We start from the raw sequence: 20,184 nt of genomic DNA on the forward strand, positions 1-20,184 counted from the left end.
CGATCCTGAAGCAGAATGGAAATGTTATCTCAATGACTTGGGATACATATCTCAGGAAGAACCGTATGCACCGTTCTATCCTCCTTCAGAGAAACCCAGAGGCAAAGTCAAAACAAGTGCTAATGAAATTCTGCCTATTCCTGCAGAGGTCTGGGACACCTTGGGACAACCAAGTGGCAAGTTTGACTATATGGTGAAATACACTGCACCTGAAAGTTCAAAGATTTCGATTGAAGACATCCAACCAACTGGATGGGGAGATCCCTTTGAATATAACAGTCAACCAGAAGAGGCCTACAAATACCCTCAATTTGCACAACAACCTGAAATTACTGAAAATTTCAACTTCAACGCATCTACCAAGATTTATAATCCTGAAGATGGTTATTATCACGTAAATGCCATTTTTGAAGATGAAGGGGAAGATGGCCCCGCAGTTGACTCAGAAAGTGTCTCTGACAATGAGTCTCTTCATCCTGAGGATTGGGAATTACATCCTGAAAATTCTGAAGATTGTGATTCATCTTATGCTCTTCAAGAAGTAGAAGAAGACCATTTCAACTCTACAAAGAACAAGGGGGACAAACCAAGACCTTCAAATCCTGCTCGACCAACGGTCAATGTCAATACTGAAGATAATTCTGAGGAAAATTTTCCTAAATACATAATACACAGAGGAGTTCGTTGCTATTGGAAAGCTGTCGACGTTCCGAATGTTGTTCCCCGCTCAAAGTAATCACCTCGCTGTTATTTTGACCTCCTGCCTTGCCCAAAGCAGAGAGATGTTTTATAGGGCTTTGCTTTTAAATGTTCCGCCCAAATAACTTTGTGTATAGGGCTTTGTTTTAAAAGTTTCCCTCTTTGTCCTGCCCAAGACAAATGAGTTTGTGTTTAGGGCTTTGTTTCAAAAATGAATCATAAATAAAGTGTCATTTTGAATTCCCTACACTATGTGTTTTATTTTTTTGCTTTTTTCTGGAAATGGTAATCCTAAAAAACCAAAAAAAACTTTTCAAAAAAAATCTGCATACACTCTTGCATTCATAAATTTTCTAAATATAAATCATATGTGCAGATTTACTATTGAAAAACCCATTGAATGCAATAACCCTATGCCCTCTCCCAACTTTGAGTTTCCTGTGTTCGAAGCCGAAGAAGAGGAAGAAGAAGAGATCCCAGACGAGATCTCTCGATTACTTAAGCACGAGGAAAGAGCCATTCTGCCTCACAAAGAGCCTCTAGAAAAGATCAACTTGGGTTCTGAAGAAGACAAAAAAGAAGTGACCATTGGATCGCTGCTTGATGCTGATATCAAGAGTAAGTTGATAGATCTTCTCCAAGAATATGTTGACGTATTTGCCTGGTCCTACCAAGACATGCCTGGGTTGGATACCAATATTGTGCAGCATTACTTGCCATTGAAGCCAGGATGTCCGCCGGTTAAGCAGAAATTGCGAAGGACTCACCCTGATATGGCTAACAAAATCAAAATAGAAGTTCAAAAGCAACTCGATGCAGGTTTTCTTGTCACCTCTGAGTATCCTCAATGGTTAGCCAACATAGTGCCAGTTCCGAAGAAAGATGGTAAAGTCAGAATGTGTGTTGACTACCGCGACTTGAACAAAGCCAGTCCAAAAGATGACTTTCCATTACCTCATATTGACATGCTGGTTGATAACACCGCTAAGTTCAATGTCTTTTCCTTCATGGACGGGTTCTCTGGTTATAATCATATCAAGATGGCTCCCGAAGACATGGAGAAGACATGTTTCATCACCCCATGGGGTACCTTTTGCTACAAAGTGATTCCGTTTGGATTAAAGAATGCAGGCGCAACTTACCAAAGGGCAATGACTACTCTCTTTCATGACATGATGCATAAAGAAATTGAAGTTTATGTGGACGACATGATAGCCAAGTCCAGCATAGAAGAAGAACATATTGAATACCTTTTGAAGTTGTTTCAAAGACTAAGGAAATATCAGCTTCGCTTGAATCCTAACAAATGTACTTTTGGGGTTAGATCTGGAAAACTCTTGGGTTTCATTGTCAGCCAAAGAGGTATTGAAGTAGATCCCGATAAAGTCAGAGCTATTCAAGAGATGCATGCACCAAAAACTGAAAAGCAAGTAAGAGGATTTCTCGGACGATTGAACTACATCTCCAGATTTATCTCTCAGATGACTGCTACTTGTGGGCCAATTTTCAAGCTTCTCCGCAAAGATCAAGGGGTTGTATGGACTGAAGATTGCCAGAAAGCGTTCGACAATATCAAAGAATACCTGTTAGAACCACCAATATTGATTCCTCCGGTTGAAGGAAGACCACTAATCATGTACCTTACCGTGTTGGAAGAGTCCATGGGTTGTATGCTTGGACAACAAGATGAAACCGGTAAGAAGGAGCATGCTATCTATTACCTGAGTAAGAAATTCACAGATTGTGAGTCTCGTTACTCCATGCTCGAAAAAACATGTTGCGCTTTGGCTTGGGCTTCAAAACGTCTCCGCCAGTACATGATCAACAATACTACTTGGTTAATCTCCAAAATGGATCCGATCAAGTACGTCTTTGAAAAACCTGCCTTAACAGGAAGGATTGCCCGATGGAAAATGCTGTTATCTGAGTATGACATCAAGTACCATGCTCAAAAAGCGGTCAAAGGAAGCATTCTCTCCGATCACTTGGCGCATCAACCAATTAATGAATATCAATCTCTCAAGTTTGACTTTCCTGACGAAGATGTCATGTACTTGAAGATGAAAGATTGTGAAGAACCGTTACCTGAAGAAGGTCCTGATCCTGGATCAAGATGGGGCCTAATTTTCGATGGAGAAGTTTACGCTTTTGGCAATGGAATTGGGGCAGTCATCATCACTCCCAAGGGTACTCATATCCCATTCTCCGCCAGATTGCTATTTGATTGCACCAACAACGTCGCAGAATATGAAGCTTGTATCATGGGTCTCGAAGAAGCCATTGACCTAAGGATCAAGATCCTAGACATATATGGAGATTCAGCCCTTGTGATCAACCAAATCAAAGACAAGTGGGAAACTTACCACCCTGGCTTGATTCCTTATAGAGACTATGCAAGACGTCTTTTGACTTTCTTCAACAAGGTTGAATTGCATCATATACCTCGAGATCAGAATCGAATGGCAGATGCCTTGGCTACTCTATCTTCCATGTTCAAAGTCAATCATTGGAATGATATGCCTAAAGTCAGAATTATGCGCCTTGAAAGGCCCGCCTATGTGTTTGCAACTGAAGCAGTCATCGATGATAAACCGTGGTTCCACGACATCAAACGCTTCCTTCAAACTCAAGAGTACCCAATTGGGGCATCAAACAAAGATAAGAAAACTCTAAGGAGACTTTCTGGCAGTTTCTTCCTGAACCGAGATGTGCTATACAAAAGAAACTTCGACATGGTTTTGCTCAGATGCGTGGACAGACACGAAGCAGACATGTTAATGCATGAAGTGCATGAAGGGTCCTTTGGAACCCATTCAAATGGGCACGCAATGTCCAAGAAGATCTTAAGAGCAGGATACTATTGGTTGACAATGGAATCTGACTGTTATAAACACGTGAAGAGATGTCACATGTGCCAGATCTACGCAGATAAGATCCATGTGCCACCGACTCTACTCAACGTCCTATCATCTCCGTGGCCTTTCTCCATGTGGGGTATCAACATGATCGGAATGATCGAACCGAAAGCTTCAAACGGTCATCGTTTCATCTTAGTGGCAATTGATTACTTCACCAAATGGGTCGAAGCAGCATCTTACGCCAACGTTACAAGACATGTGGTTGTGAGGTTTATCAAGAACAACCTCATTTGCCGATATGGTGTTACAAGTAAGATCATTACTAACAATGGTTCAAACTTGAACAACAAAATGATGAAAGAATTGTGTGAGGAATTCAAGATTGAGCATCATAACTCTTCTCCTTACAGACCAAAAATGAACGGCGCTGTTGAAGCTGCTAACAAGAACATTAAGAAGATCGTCCAGAAAATGGTCGTCACTTACAAAGACTGGAACAAAATGTTGCCATTTGCTTTACATGGGTACCGTACCTCAGTGCGTACTTCAACAGGGGCAACTCCCTTTTCTCTAGTATACGGCATGGAAGCCGTGCTCCCCGTAGAAGTGGAAATCCCATCAATGAGAGTCCTCATGGAGACTAAGTTATCAGAGGCTGAATGGTGTCAAAGCAGATACGATCAGTTGAACTTAATCGAAGAAAAACGTATGACTGCTCTATGCCATGGACAGTTATACCAAGCAAAGATGAAACAAGCCTTCAATAAAAAGGTTAGACCTCGTGAATTTCAAGAAGGTGACCTCGTGCTTAAAAAGATCTTGTCTTTTCAAACGGATTCTAGGGGCAAATGGTCTCCTAATTACGACGGCCCGTATGTTGTCAAAAGAACATTTTCTGGCGGCGCCATGACTCTTGCAACCATGGATGGTGATGAACTCCCACATCCTGTGAATGCTGATGCAGTCAAGAAATACTTTGTCTAAAAAAGACAAAAGAACAGCTCGGTAAGTCGAAAACCCGCAAAGGGCGACTTAGGCAAAAATGAGCGTCTCGGTGGATTGAAAACCCGAAAGGGCGGTCCAGGCAAAAATTAGAGACAATAAACAGAAAAAATTCATCCTGGTAGATTGAAAACCTGAAAGGGCAATCTAGGCAAAAATTAAGGATTTATGACAAAGTAACTGCATCAGTCCGTACTTCGTCACCTGAAGAGTCTTTTTCATCAAAGGATCTTCAATCAAATCATCGCCAATCTGAAGCGACAAGCACAGTTGGAACTCAAAGTTGTTAGGGAGAATAGTGGTTATTGCTTTCAATATAGCCTTTTCCGCATATTACCATTTCCAACTTTTGTAAATACTCCATGGAATCACGCCTTTAGCTGATTACCATCCTATTAAATAAATTTGAGCCTTGTGCCCATTTGTTTGCAATCTCTAATTTCTTTTAGCTTGCAAAATGACGCTTTAATTGTGTTATTCACTTTTGAAAGAAAAAAGAAAAAAATAAGTTTTAAATGAATTTACTTTTCCTTTCTTTTCAAAATAAAAGCGAAACTTTCCTTTGAGTTGTGAACAACAGAAGGAACATCAACAGCTGTCTCCATAGGATGAACAAAAGGATTCTCCCTGAGAATTGTTCTTTTCCTCAAAAGAGATTATGAGACAACGGTATTCTTATCCCAAAAAGAATTCCTACGCCAATTTCCCCTCGCGGTAAAGAAGTTCTTTTATCCCCAGTGAAGAAGTTCTTTCATCTCCAATGAAGAAGTTCTTCCATCTCAATAAGAAAAGATGCTTATCTTCCCCAGAGAAGTTTAAAGCATGCAGCACCATTCATCACCTGTGTTATCTACACCGTGTTGAAGAATATTTGCCAAGTATCTGGTTGTATTGCAACGTTGGTCCGTCTCCAGTATATACTTCTTTGTCTATCAGTATCGTCAGCATGCATGCGACATTCATAACATTTATCATTCATACATATTTGCATCATTTATGCATTCTTGCATTTTTCAATGTCTGCTTTAAAATCACTTGTTTAGGATATATCTATCCCAAAAAAAGAAAAGAAAAAAGAAAAGAAGAAGAAAAAAAAGGAAAGAAAGAAAAGAAACAAGTACGGGCGTGTCATCTCTCCAGTAGGTTGTCACCCATAAGCAGAAAGAACATCTTCTTTCTCCAGTTCCCCACTGAGATCATTCCTCGTGGAAGAAGGTTGCTTTAGTTTCTCCTCTCAAAACAAAGGAGAAAATATCCATTCGAGTTCATTCCTCATTGGGTACAAAATCTTGTTTAACTGTTTCTTTCCAATTCATTCTTGGATAGAACCTTGTCTTTACCAAAGATTCAAGTTCCGATTCCTCAAACAGAGTCGTGATAAATAGAACCATAAGCAATAGCCTTATCATCTGAGCAGCTTATGTCTCTTTCAAAAGACTTTTCCTCTCTAGGAAATCAATCATGAAGACCATTTGACAATCAGGGCCTTATTACTGTTCACAAGGCTGAATAACCAGTAATTTCCCTAGCAAAGTCTCCAGAATCATTTTATCACTCGGCTGATAATTGATCATGTCTTCAAAACCGCTATCACGAGGCTGGTAGTCGGTAACCTTTTTGTTCTGGTTATATTATTTAACATGTCTATCACCATGCTGATAGTCGGTAATATTAACCGAACCTTTGAAACTCTTTTTACCATGTCAAGTCTATCACCATGCTGATAGTCGGTAATACAGTTTCATACCTTTCACCTTCGCATTATTAACAAGTCTATCCCTATGCTGATAGTCGGTAATCTTGATAGGTAAGCTTTTCTTACAAAGCTATCATTCCCCGGTGAAGCATACATTTGCTTTCCCAAAAAGAAAAACGGATTCTCTTTCAAAAACGGATTGAGACATCCTTCCCGATCTCTTTTCCCCAGTGGAGTCAGTTCTTGATATCCCCTCGGTAAAGACATCCTTGCATCATTCGCAATTTTGGTATCTTAGGTCCACAATTTGAGTCTTCAGATATTTAAGTCTCTTCCACCCTATCAAAACGAAGATTTTCAATATTCATATCTCAGGTTGAAGAAACTTAAATAGGGGCATCTGTCATACCCCAATTTTTAACCTAAGATACCACCTCATATCATTTGCATATGCATCATTTGCATCTCTAACAAATTGCATAGCTTGTGTTTGCTGCTTGTGACTTAGCAGGGTTTAATCAAGAAATCACTCATCAGTACAAGTAACAATCAATTAGGGTTTTGTTCTCCCTTCATCTCAAATGAACCATCTTCATCAACAGTCAACATTTGGTCCTCGAAGATTCATTTCAACAAGCTCAAAAGTTCTGAATCAACCAGATTAGGGTTTTTACTGAAGACAGTAAACTCCTGACTTTTGCTCAGGATTTGACCTAATGACTTGGGACATGACCTCAAGACCCCAAGTACATCATTTTGACCTAATCTATTGACTCAAGACATCTCACACAAGGATTGATCAACAGTGAAATTTCAAATCATCAGATTAGGGTTTTGAACTATCAGGGACTGAAATCAGGGATCACATTTGGGAGACCCTAAAAAGCTCCAGGGGATCATTCAAAGGTTTCAATCATCTTCAAATAATCCCTATGGCAATATCCAATGGAAATTGTATATCAATTCAAGATCCACAGTCATCAATCTCATCAGGTCGACAATTAGGGTTTTTGACCTAATTCACCTGAACCACTGACTTTTTAATCAGAACATGGTGCCACAACTTAAACTATGGCTCAAGATCCTCCAATATCTCAATGTGATCCATTCATACCATTCATTTGGTAAGGATAGCTTGGTTCATTTGAAATCTCCAGAAATGCGATTCGTCTGAAAAAGTCAACTGTACAAGATCACCATTGACTTTTTGGAAATTTTGGTCAACCATGACTTTTGAAGTTTTAAATCATAAATATATGATATATGAAGTCATTTGATCAAGGAAAATCAAGAAAATCAATCAAGAATTGGGGTATGACAAAATGTCCAAAATGTCCAAGAGCATGAAAAAAATATGAAGCATAGCTATGGTTTTGAATTTTGACATTAGTGAACATTATGCATGAAATTTCAAACCATTTTCACTAAGTTTCAACACTATATGACCTATAATTCAAGTAATGATACATCAATGCAATAATTGAGAGATATTTTCTGACTTGAAGATCAGAATGGAAGGAGATAAGAAGCTTGGAAGTTTAACCATGATTAAGTCATTTTAACCATTTGCATTTAATGTGAAAGATTCCATTTTATCTCCAAATGCCAAATCACCATTCTTTGATCAACTTGCAAGGCTTTGTATTCAGAATCCTTGGCCTATAAATAGAGGTCCAAACTTCATTCAAAATCACACCAAAACCTCATAAGCATAGGTTTTCTCTTCCTTTCTTGAATTGCAAGTTTCATAGTTTTCAAAGAGGTAAAATTCTCAACCTCTAAACCTTTGAAGTTCTAGGCAAAGTGATGCTTCTAACACTTCCCAAATATCATATGGAAGTTGTTTGAACCATTGAAACCTCCCAAAAACACCAAGAACTCAGAATCACTACCTCACTTCCCAACTATGCATAACACTAGCCTTATCATGCCAAAATCAATTCCAGGCCAATTCTGTCCAAGCTAATCATCCAAACACATTCCATATACCATATGTGAGCTATCCCAACCATCATTCATGACCTGTAACCTCTGAATCTTCAAATTCGATTCATACTCCAAAGCTCTGCAGATCGGGTTCCATGACCATGCTCAGATGAATTCAGGTTGTTCCAAGCATCCTGACACCTTCCATAATCATCATTTAAGCTATCCAGGTCATCAAACAGCATTTGTAACACTTCTATTGAAGAATTCAATCTCCAATTTTGTCGTTTTTGAAGGTAAGCCTCATGAACTTCAAACTCATACATACATGCATCATAAACGAAATATTGATATACCATCTTGTTTCTGCACCTATGAGGATCATTAACCCTCAATCAATTGCATCATAACTTGCATACACACGATTTCTTATTGAATTTCAGTTTTAGGGTTCTTCATGTTCATCACAAAATTGATTACCTTAGATTGAAAATAAATGAATTATGAGGCCACCATCATGTTTCTCGTGAAAAACCTAGTGAGATAGACCCTTTACTTGATCAAAACAACAAAGTTTTAAAGATTTTCAAATTTCAGTTGGGGTTGTGTTCTTGGCGCGTTTTTTTGGTTTGGAAAATTCAAATCCTTGTTTTAAAATATAATCAATTGAACGCGTGCTCGGCCTCGTGCACGTGCTCTACCTCCCCTTCGTCCTTTATCGTCGTCTCTAGGCGGAACTATCCCAGCATGATACACATACTCATGTAAGCCTTCAACACGGTATGCCAAACAATGCATTTATTCCGTGAGGTTTGCAATGCTTTGATCATTCCAATATGCATAATCGTGTTGATCCCTTTGCATTTGACGCATCAGCGTCATCATATCATTCTGCCCCGCCTCAATCCTCTGATGACATTGAGTTTCTTGCTCGTGGTTGCGTATCATCTCTCTATACACATCATCCAGTGTGACTGGTTGATTCCTTCTCTGAGGTTGATGTCCAGATGATCCAGCAACATTTTCAGGATTGGGTTGGGGGTTTTCATTGGGTTGAGGCTCTTCTTGATCCATTTCGTGTTCAATCTCATCCACATTATCTGCATTGTTCTGATTATCTTGAATGTTCTCACCAGGAGCAGGTGCGTCGAGATCATAGATCCAGTTGTTTCTGCGGTCTATCCTGGTGATCTCGCTGTTTGGAAATATCACACTACGAACTTCCCTGTTTCGCACCATGAGGTTGAATTCTCCGTCCGGTCTTGCCTTGATGAGGCGACCAACTCTGCAGTTGTTGATATCCATAAAAACGGCTGGTAGAGAAGGTAGATTTTATAGCCTATCATTTAGATCGATGGCTCGAGCTATACCAGTGACAAGCCATCCTACATAGAATGGTGTGTTTCCTTCTCTTGGCACGAGAGCTTGAATGTGAGACATGAGGAAAGTGCTAGCGTTGATCCGATGGTTGGCAAAAGCACAATAAAAGAAGTATAACTCCTTGCCATTGACTTTGTTGTTGTTGGTCCTTCCGAAGATAGTATTGGCTAAAATGCGGTGGAAGTAACGCATGACCGAATTATGAATTTGAGAAAAAAAGCGCATGTCGGGAGCGACATTTTCGTTACTGTACATACGTTGCCATATATCATTCGATGTTCTTTGCCAGTCAAGCTCGGGCGGAATTCTATAATTGACTCCCTCAACACGTGTGAACTGAAAGATCACACTTAGTTTGTCTTGATCCATGGTGTACTCTCGGTTGAATAGTTGGAAGGTAGCGGTTCCGATGAGGTTGTGAGAAGCGTCGGTGGATGTGTTATAAATATACGAACTTGGAAACTCCAAGGTTAACGCCTCGTATGTGGGGAAGTCCAGTGTGCTTACGAATGCTAAACCCGTTTTATTGAGAAATATTCGCACACCGTTGTCGAACCCCCAAACTTCACAAACTTTCGATATGGGCGAATCTTGATGACACCACCCCTCTCTGAGAGAAACTTCGATAACGTTTGCGTTGAATTTCACCCGCTTCTCCGTTCCAGAAAATGACACCAGGGAACTCGGTTTCATTTTGATTGTTGAGGTTGGCCATAACAATTGTTCTGCAGAAAGTATGGAAAAGTTTTGTAAAGGAAAAAGCAGAAGGATGGTTATGGTTCTGTTGTTGCAGTGAGATTATATAGGGGTGTGAAAGTTGGAAATGGATTGAATGAGTAGTAAATGGAAATAAATGTGAAGTTTGAAAGGAAGATGAGAAGAAAATTTGAATAAATGAGCACTCAGTGGAAGTTTGAATATCACAGAGAAAGCAGAGAAATTTTTTGGAGTGGGAACGAAGCAAGTGCGTTCCTGCACTTATAGGAAAGTGACGGACGTCACTTTGGTGAGTGGGACGGTCGACGTAGGGTCCCTTGTGACGGACGGCAGCACATGCATGTACATGCATGTGTGAGACCACTTTGTGTGTTGCAGCGTGTGCAGAGATTCTTTGACCAAGTTGCATGCCATGCTATTGGACCATCATTTAAATGTCATAAGTAACTTTGACTGGTAGTCAAAGTATATAATGGGGTGCGTATATAATTCTCAGTACCCAAAATAAATAAATAGCCTATACCAGTATAATTTTTATAACAGTAGCAGAGTAGAGTATAGGTAGCAGACTAAAATTGTGTTGTGTTCAATAGATATAGCAGTGCAGCAATATTTATTTTTAAACTATAGCAGATAGCAGCAAATATTATAATGCTCACACACACAGTAGGGATTTAGCAGATGAAATAAAGCAGAGAAAAATAAAAACCAGAATAAAGAAAACTGCTGAATTTCATTAAAATCAAAAACTTGGAATTAAAATTTTTGTCTAAAAATAAAAATACTAACTAATTAAAATACTGAAATTGAAAAACTGAAAATTAAAACTACTAAAACGATAAATCCTAACTAAGTATTTCCTTCCCCTACACTTAAACTAGACGATGTCCTCATTGTCAAAATGTAATAGTTAGAAATCTAAACTAGAGGTCTTCAATTAGCCACTTTTCGGAGAAGGGACGAACTAAAAATGTTGATATAAACTTTCGAGATTTGCCGTGACCAAATCCATAAATTCGTGGAAATCTCCTCGGAGTCTCCCTAAGTCGGTACGAAGTACAACAACATCGTTCTGAAGGATCTTAATAGCAGCAGTATGGTCAACCATAAGCACATCCTCATCAGGGGTAACATCAATGTCATGGTAGCCAGTTGGTGTCATCGGATAACTTTTTTCCTCCTCGAGATCATTTTCACCTTGTCCTTCCAAGTCATATAGCCAGTTTTCTTTCTTGTGAACACTTGTGAACCTAATGCAAGGTAAGGCAAAATGATGAACGGGCTCATAGTTCTCTAGAAGCTGATAAGGTGGAGAATCATACTTGCTAATTAGGCTTTTGTTGAAGCAAAACTCGATGTCCATGGATTTGAATCCTCCATATGGAATCAATCTAGCAAGCGGTGCTCTTAAGGACAGGGCACGGGCGATCTTTCTGACAAGACCACCTACAAGGATAGGACCAATGGTGTCTTAGGCTAGAACGGCCATCCTAGAAAGCATAAATGATACTCCTACAACTGGTCTAGATTGGAAAACACACATCATAATGCACAGCTCATCCTTAGTCACCGAGTTATCACATAAAGGTTTTCCAAGAAGTGTAAAAGCTAGTATCATGTGGAAATACCTAATGGCGGGATTGTGGATTTCCAAAGAGAGTCGTAGATCATTCTGGTTTCTACTAGATATTGTCATACCCCAATTTTTGACCTAAGATACCACCTCATATCATTTGCATATGCATCATTTGCATCTCTAACAAATTGCATAGCTTGTGTTTGCTGCTTGTGACTCAGCAGGGTTTAATCAAGAAATCACTCATCAGTACAAGTAACAATCAATTAGGGTTTTGTTCCCCCTTCATCTCAAATGAACCATCTTCATCAACAGTCAACATTTGGTCCTCGAAGATTCATTTCAACAAGCTCAAAAGTTCTGAATCAACCAGATTAGGGTTTTTACTGAAGACAGTAAACTCCTGACTTTTGCTCAGGATTTGACCTAATGACTTGGGACATGACCTCAAGACCCCAAGTACATCATTTTGACCTAATCTATTGACTCAAGACATCTCACACAAGGATTGATCAACAGTGAAATTTCAAATCATCAGATTAGGGTTTTGAACTATCAGGGACTGAAATCAGGGATCACATTTGGGAGACCCTAAAAAGCTCCAGGGGATCATTCAAAGGTTTCAATCATCTTCAAATAATCCCTATGGCAATATCCAATGGAAATTGTATATCAATTCAAGATCCACAGTCATCAATCTCATCAGGTCGACAATTAGGGTTTTTGACCTAATTCACCTGAACCACTGACTTTTTAATCAGAACATGGTGCCACAACTTAAACTATGGCTCAAGATCCTCCAATATCTCAATGTGATCCATTCATACCATTCATTTGGTAAGGATAGCTTGGTTCATTTGAAATCTCCAGAAACGCGATTCGTCTGAAAAAGTCAACTGTACAAGATCACCATTGACTTTTTGGAAATTTTGGTCAACCATGACTTTTGAAGTTTTAAATCATAAATATATGATATATGAAGTCATTTGATCAAGGAAAATCAAGAAAATCAATCAAGAATCAAAAAGTCAAAAGTTTGACTTTCATACTTAGAAAATTTTGCAAGTGTTTTTCAATGGTTTTTTCCAAACTTTGGAAGGGAATAACTCAAAATTTCACCTACAAACTGAAAAAAACTTCCAACATGAAAGTTGTAGATTTTGATCCAATAAACAACTTTGTCACATAAAATGTTTTTCCAAAAGATCAACCATTTAAGAGATATGGAGCTTCAAAGATGGTATCTTTTGAAAAATGCACTTAAAATCTCACTTTCTTCAAAGTTCATGGATCTTTTTCACTCATTTCCTTAAAGGTCTTGAAGAAACTTTCAACTAGGGTTTTGAAGTACATAACACGAGCTTTCCAAAATGTCCAAGAGCATGAAAAAATATGAAGCATAGCTATGGTTTTGAATTTTGACATTAGTGAACATTATGCATGAAATTTCAAACCATTTTCACTAAGATTCAACACTATATGACCTATAATGCAAGTAATGATACATCAATGCAATAATTGAGAGATATTTTCTGATTTGAAGATCAGAATGGAAGGAGATAAGAAGCTTGGAAGTTTAACCATGGTTAAGTCATTTTAACCATTTGCATTTAACCCTTGGCCTATAAATAGAGGTCCAAACTTCATTCAAAATCACACCAAAACCTCATAAGCATAGTGTCATAACCCAAAATTTGCCCTCACATAATCACAATTGTCATTTTATTTCGATCAAATAACACGGCGCAATTGGTAAGGAAGTAAAGCTTGCAGGTATACGGTCACAAGTTCGAATCCACTACTCACAATTTTCCCTTTTAATTACTAACTTTATCTTATTTTTACTTTTTTTAAAATCACAAAAATTTTGTATCTGTTTTATTTTTATTTTTATTTTTTATTATTATTTTATTTTTAACTAATTTGCGCGTTTTGGTAATTAGGTTCTTAAAAAATAGTATTTTTTTTCTTTTTATCTTATATTCAAAAATCACAAAATAAAGAAAAAGATTGAAAAAGATTTTTCTTTTTTTGTATTTTAAGTTAATTTTGTTAATTGGTTAAAATATAGTCATAAATCTCAAACAAAAATCTTGGGCTTTTGGTTATTTTAATCAATTAGAGTCCATTTGATTTTGTGTTTTTAAACCTAATATCTATTATATATACTAATTAGGTTTAGGGACTAATCCTAAATTTTTTTCCACGATCCACACTCTGTTCCTCCACTTTGCCTTCACAATTTGGTTACAGTAGAAACCTGCTTCAATTTCCTTCACTCACCAGACTTGCACAGACCAATATACAAAAATCAGTTTTCCTCTTCATTACATCTACATCACTGAACCGAAAACAAATTTCCAATCACATACTCAATACATTCAATTTTCTCTCTGAAACAATATCCAGCATTGTATATACCAAAATCTTCACTAACTTATCAACTAAACCATACTTATTTTCAAACACCATTACAAATTCTTAAACACATTCCGTAAGATTGATCTGGGCCATTGGGTTGTGTTTACTGATGATAATTTGCAGGTTTAGACGGTCAGAACATGTGGCTACACGCGCAATCCGTAGGTAGAGGTTTTACCAACGGTTTGTCTGTAGGTATAGCCCCTGGGGAAAAAGCGAAAGGTTGAAGACAAAGGGGGGTGGCCAGCGCGCGCGTTTGTTTTCAATTTTTGGTTTTCTTTTAAATCGATTATGTAATTTGTTCGTTAGTCCTATGACAACAAGGTAAACATGGCTGAGTGTCAAAAGGGAACGCTGCTGATGCGCGAGGTTGGGGGTTCGTTTCTTGCTCCCAACGTCTTTTTACTTACCTTATTTGATTTCCTCTATTTACAGATCCAGCGTTCATCATCTCGTGGATACACGATACGCCTTCCATCCAGAACCATTAGATCCTGCCACCAAAAGATCCAACGCGCGCCCGGATGAAGATCCACCATGAACTCTCCAAGCTTGCTGCACCAGATTACTCCCTCAGGTTTTTTTTAATTCTTTTATTACTTTTATCTTTATAGTTATTTTCTTTTATCCTTCTTTTCTTTAATTCTTTTAAAGATAAAAAATAAAACTTAACTTTTCTTTATAAATAACAAAATTTGTTTTTAATTAGATTTTTAATTTATTAGTTGAATTAGTCAATAACTTTAGTTTTTTTTTTCTTTCATTTTAATTTAAGATTGATAATTAATTAGGTTTAATAATTAGTTTTTTTTTAATTTAAATTTTTAGGATTAATAATTGATTAGGTTTAATAATTTAGATTTAGGTTTAATAACTAAGTAGGTTTAGGTTTACTAATTAGGTTTAGGTTTACTAATTAGGTTAACCTTTAAGATTTAAGGTTTATCACCATGAGCACCCCACATTGTTTTCAAACATTGAATTTCTTCATTACCGCGAATTTCTCTTCTCATCTCCTATTCCAGTGTATGTCGCATGCCTTTAATTTTGGTTTTATTTAATTTCTGCCTTTATTTAACTTTTGTTTTATTTAATTTCTGCTTTAAATATCTTGCTTTATTTTTGCCTTTTTTATTTTCGCGCCCAATTCTTTCTCTATAATGTATCTGCCCCAAAGCCTTGTAAAACGTTTTCTACCTCTCTTCCCTTTATTCTTTGTCCACAGGTGTTTATTGTAATAGTGTAGGACTATTAAATTGTTTTAAATTTTTGTATATTATTAACTGCGTGGTTAGTAAAATAGGGAGTGACAAGATAATCAATCAATCAATAGCTAACCTTAATTCAAACATAAATAACTAAATCCAACACACGTGATTGCTACACACACTCACCTCTAAGGTTTCCCCTCTTGTTGCCTGTTGCCTTCGATTTCGATTAAATAGTCAAGTCCCTTCGAATATAGGGATACCTTAGCTTGCTGCCTTCGATTCCAAAATCACCATGTCCCTCCGATAAAAGATCATAGTCCCTTCGAGTTGCCTACGATAAATATGATCTCGTCCCTTGATTAAATGGTGATAGTCCCTTCGATTTCTAAGGTATCCTTACTGTTGCCTAAATGACTATTATATCCTTCCCTTAGACTACCTGCCCTCTTTATGGCATGGGACTGTCTTGTGGCGAACGATTATCCACGATGACCCTTCGATGACCCGCAAATCCAATTGAAAGACTTTCTGCCCTCTCATGGTATGGATAGACCCTTTCGCCCGAAAGACTTAAAGAACACTGTCATACCCCAAAATTTGCCCTCCTCTATGCATCCGCAAACTCAAGGCTCAAGGGTTCTTCTCAAGCAACAATATCCTAATCGAGGTTCTCAAAGTTAGGGTTTGCATTTCATCAAAGGATTTTGAATCCCCAAGGCCTAAAATGGATCTCAAGGTCTCTCACATATTTCAAACACCTCCATGACACATATAAAGACCTCTAAATCCATTCTTCCATTTTTTATTACTGTTATTTCTTTTATATTGAATTCTAGTAAATTAAATTCAATTTAAATTAGATAAAATGATGGAGATGTTTTAAAAGAATGCACAAGGATTATTTTTCAAGCAAGTCATGATCATAATATCATTGAAATTTGTTTAGGTTGATGGTAGAGAAATATTAGAGAAAAAAAATAAGGAAAAAAGCATGTTATTTATTCAAATTTTCTTTTCTCTTGGTAAGTGATAATCCAAGCCCATAGAAACCCTAAAATACACATATATATGCTAAAAATAGTCAGCAGCAAAAGGGGGGACGAAAATATGAGTCAAACCCTATTCTAAGTTTCCAAAAAAATCAAAGAGACTAGGGCAACTCGAAGAAACAATTCCTAGGCGTCCTCAAGTCAAACCAAGGCTTGATTCATACTCTTGAGCCTTCCAGGAGACGTTCTGAGTCTTTAAGCAAGGAGGAGCGTGCCCAGAACTCCCTCAGTTCGAGTGCACTGGTTGGGTATAATTCTCAATTTTGTTTCTGCTAATTCATAAGTTTTTAATGCTTTTCGGTGTTTCTTATGGTTTCAGGAACTTATTGGGAACAATCTGGATGAATTACCCATGAGTTTTAGGATCGGAACTGAGACTTGCCATTGTTAGGGCAAGGTTTCGAGGAAGCTTCAAAACCATGGTTGTAGGCCGTTTCATGGAAAACTAATCGGTCCATTAGATTCGTCGAGTCCCATATAGTGGATCTGGGTGGTTTTTGTTTTGTGTTTGGCTGATTTTTGCAGGCGCGATTACTGGATTCGTCGGAGAAGGTGACGGAACGTCACTGTTCCGGTGGTGATTCAGTTGCAGGGTAAACACGTGATCACGTGGCGAGCGTCTATTGGTTGGTCAATCGCTGCAACCTCTCTCTTCATGCGTGGCAGACACGGGTTAGGTGGTCAAAGAGTCTCCCCACTTGCCTTCCTCTTGATTGGCCATTCCAAGGGCTATTGGGTCCCACACGCAGGCTTGTTTGACTTCCCATAAATTATATTTGTTTCTGTATTTAATAATCATGCCCCAGGTTGCTAACAGCGTGTGAAAGTAGCACAATTTGCTAGAGAGTGTAAGGAACAAGTATTGGAACCTGGGTTCAAACCCAGGCTTCCACAATTATTTTTTTCATGCATTTCTATTCACGAATCTCATGTAGACAGGCGCAGCATGCACATCATACACCCTCAATGCTCAACCACTGGATCGTCTGCTTCTTAGTTCTAGCGCACCCAGATGAAGGAGCATATTATGAACATTCAGCTTGCCCACACACAATTAAAACCAGGTTCCTTATATATATTTTTGGGTTTATTTAATTAGTATGGTTTATTTAATTATTTTGATTAGATGTAATTATTTATAGTTAGATTTAATTGATTTATAAAATTAGGATTAAAGTAATAAAAATAGGATTAAGATTAGGATTATAATTTCTCCCGATTATCCGATTATGTCGACTATTCGACTTAATTGATTTAATCATTTTTAATTACAAAAATCACAAAAAACCTAAAAAGGTTTATTCACCCATTAGGGTTCGCCCAATCCCATTGCCCCTTTGGCAGGACATTAATTCTTGAATAATTCTCTCCTCGACCCGACTAAAGCTATTAGTCGCATTAGACGAGAGATAAAAGAATTATTTAATAATTTAATTAATTCTTATTAATTCTCTCCTCGACCCGACTAAAGTTATTAGTCGCTTTAGACGAGAGATAAAAATACACAAATTAAAATACATTTTAATTTGCTGCCCGCGACGATCAATCTATCGATCCGAGTAACCAGCAATGCCCATTAATCCGTTAGCTATAATGATCAAACCTATTGATCACCGCAACTAACGGTGCCAAATCAAATCAGGGTTGTACGCCCAAACACTTAAAACACATCAAACTACAAACCACAGATTTTCATCTCTTCGATACTGCGAAACCATGAAGGTAATTCAAAATACTTTTTCAAAACTGCAAAACGGTAATTCAAAATACCGTCAACACATTCAAACTCTAATTCTAAGGCGTACAACCCTGTGCCCGAACTACGTTGACTCTGATTCTCCCTAAGGAGATACGTAGGCACTTGGATAACCAAGGCGAGTCCCCCTCCCTAAAATCTCAATTTTTCCCCTATTCAATTCCTTAGCTATTAACCTTAACTTTTAGCCATAAAAAACTTGACCCTTAGATTCAAAGCCAATAGGAAAGGGTTGAAGGTGCCTAACACCTTCCCTCGACCTGATTATAATAACTTACCCTGGATCTCTTAACTGTGTAGGGTTTCCTATTCGCCCTTCAGAATAGGTGGCGACTCTAAAATCTTCAATTTTTAGGGCAGGTTGCTACAGCTGGCGACTCTGCTGGGGATAAAACTATAATGGTGAATTATTATGCTCCTATAGGTTTAGACAAGGTTTAGGGTTTTGGCAAACTTTTAGGTTTTTGGCGAAATTTTTAGGTTTTGGCTAATTTTCCAAAATTAGGGTTTGGATTAGGATTTAGGTTTTCATTTTTTTAAATATTTAATTTTTTTTAATTATTTATTTATTTACAATTTCCGTTTACAATCAATACTTACGACAATTTAAATAAATATTTGTCCACTTTAATATTTATTATTGTACTGCATCTTTTGGAGCTATAAACGGCAGGATTTGGGGATCAGGTTCTTATAAATATTTAAATTTAATTTAATTTATTTATTTATTTACGGTTTTTATTTACAGTAATTTTACTGTAATTTACAAATGTTTATTTAATTACTTGTTTTACTGTATTTTATTGGGATATTATAAATTGTGTTAAACCTGAGCGTGGGAATTATATTTAAGACCAGAGGAGAAATATATCGCCTACGAGTCTTATTATAATTCCACTCAGAGTGGGTTGAATATCCGGAAAGGTCTGATACGAGGCTCGACCTTGTTGAGGGCTGGACTTGGTATTTGGCTGATCTCTCTAGGAACCTACCCCTAAAACTCGAACCTCATGGATAAATGAGTTGTTCTAAAACCAAAAGAGACAAAAAGTCTCGGAGGCTACGAACGACCCCATGAGACCTTCTAGAACATACCATTGGGAAGGGTAGGCACCCTAAGCCGTTACGTCGAACCTATGAACCTAGGACTTATGTGCTTACGTGCTTATTATATATATGCAATTTATATACTGCGGATGTCTTGCAATTTTATTTTTGCAGGTGTTCCTACATGTTCCCTGGTCTGCAGGGACCCCATTTCTAAGACTATGTCCTTCCCACGAAGGACACCTCCATTTACGCACGTTGATTGGCTTCTCGATGGCCATGAGACTTAGTGACTGTCATGAACAGTCACCCCGCGCCTGCATCTATGCATTCCCTAGCCTGTAGGGATTTTCTTCTTATACCTTTGTATGCTTACAACTACGTGTCATTCCCACGAAGGACATCTTCGTTTACGTACGTCAATTGGCCTCTCGATGGCCATGCGATTCAGTGACTGTCTTGAACGGTCACCCCGTGCTTACTTCTACGTATTCCCTAGCCTGTAGGGATTTTTCTTTTACGTCCAAGTGTTTTTACAACGACGTGTCCTTCCCATGAAGGACGTCCTCATTAATGCACGTTGATTGGCCTCGCGATGGCCATGAGAGCTGGTAACTGTCTTAAACGGTCAACCCGTGTTTGCTCCCGCACCCTCTAGCTTGTATTGTCTTGGATTTCCTCTATACATCTTCAATCCCTAGACTGTAGGGATTTCTCATCGTTCAATATCGTCCTTAGATAGGTTGCGTTCCGCATAGAGAACCTTCCCACGAGGGACAACTTCATTGGTACACGTCTATCGGCCTCTCGATGGCCATGAGACTTGGCGACTGTCTTGAACGGTCA

This window comes from Vicia villosa, unplaced genomic scaffold (genome assembly GCF_029867415.1).
Source record: "Vicia villosa cultivar HV-30 ecotype Madison, WI unplaced genomic scaffold, Vvil1.0 ctg.001024F_1_1, whole genome shotgun sequence".
In the NCBI taxonomy this organism is placed as follows: Eukaryota; Viridiplantae; Streptophyta; class Magnoliopsida; order Fabales; family Fabaceae; genus Vicia; species Vicia villosa.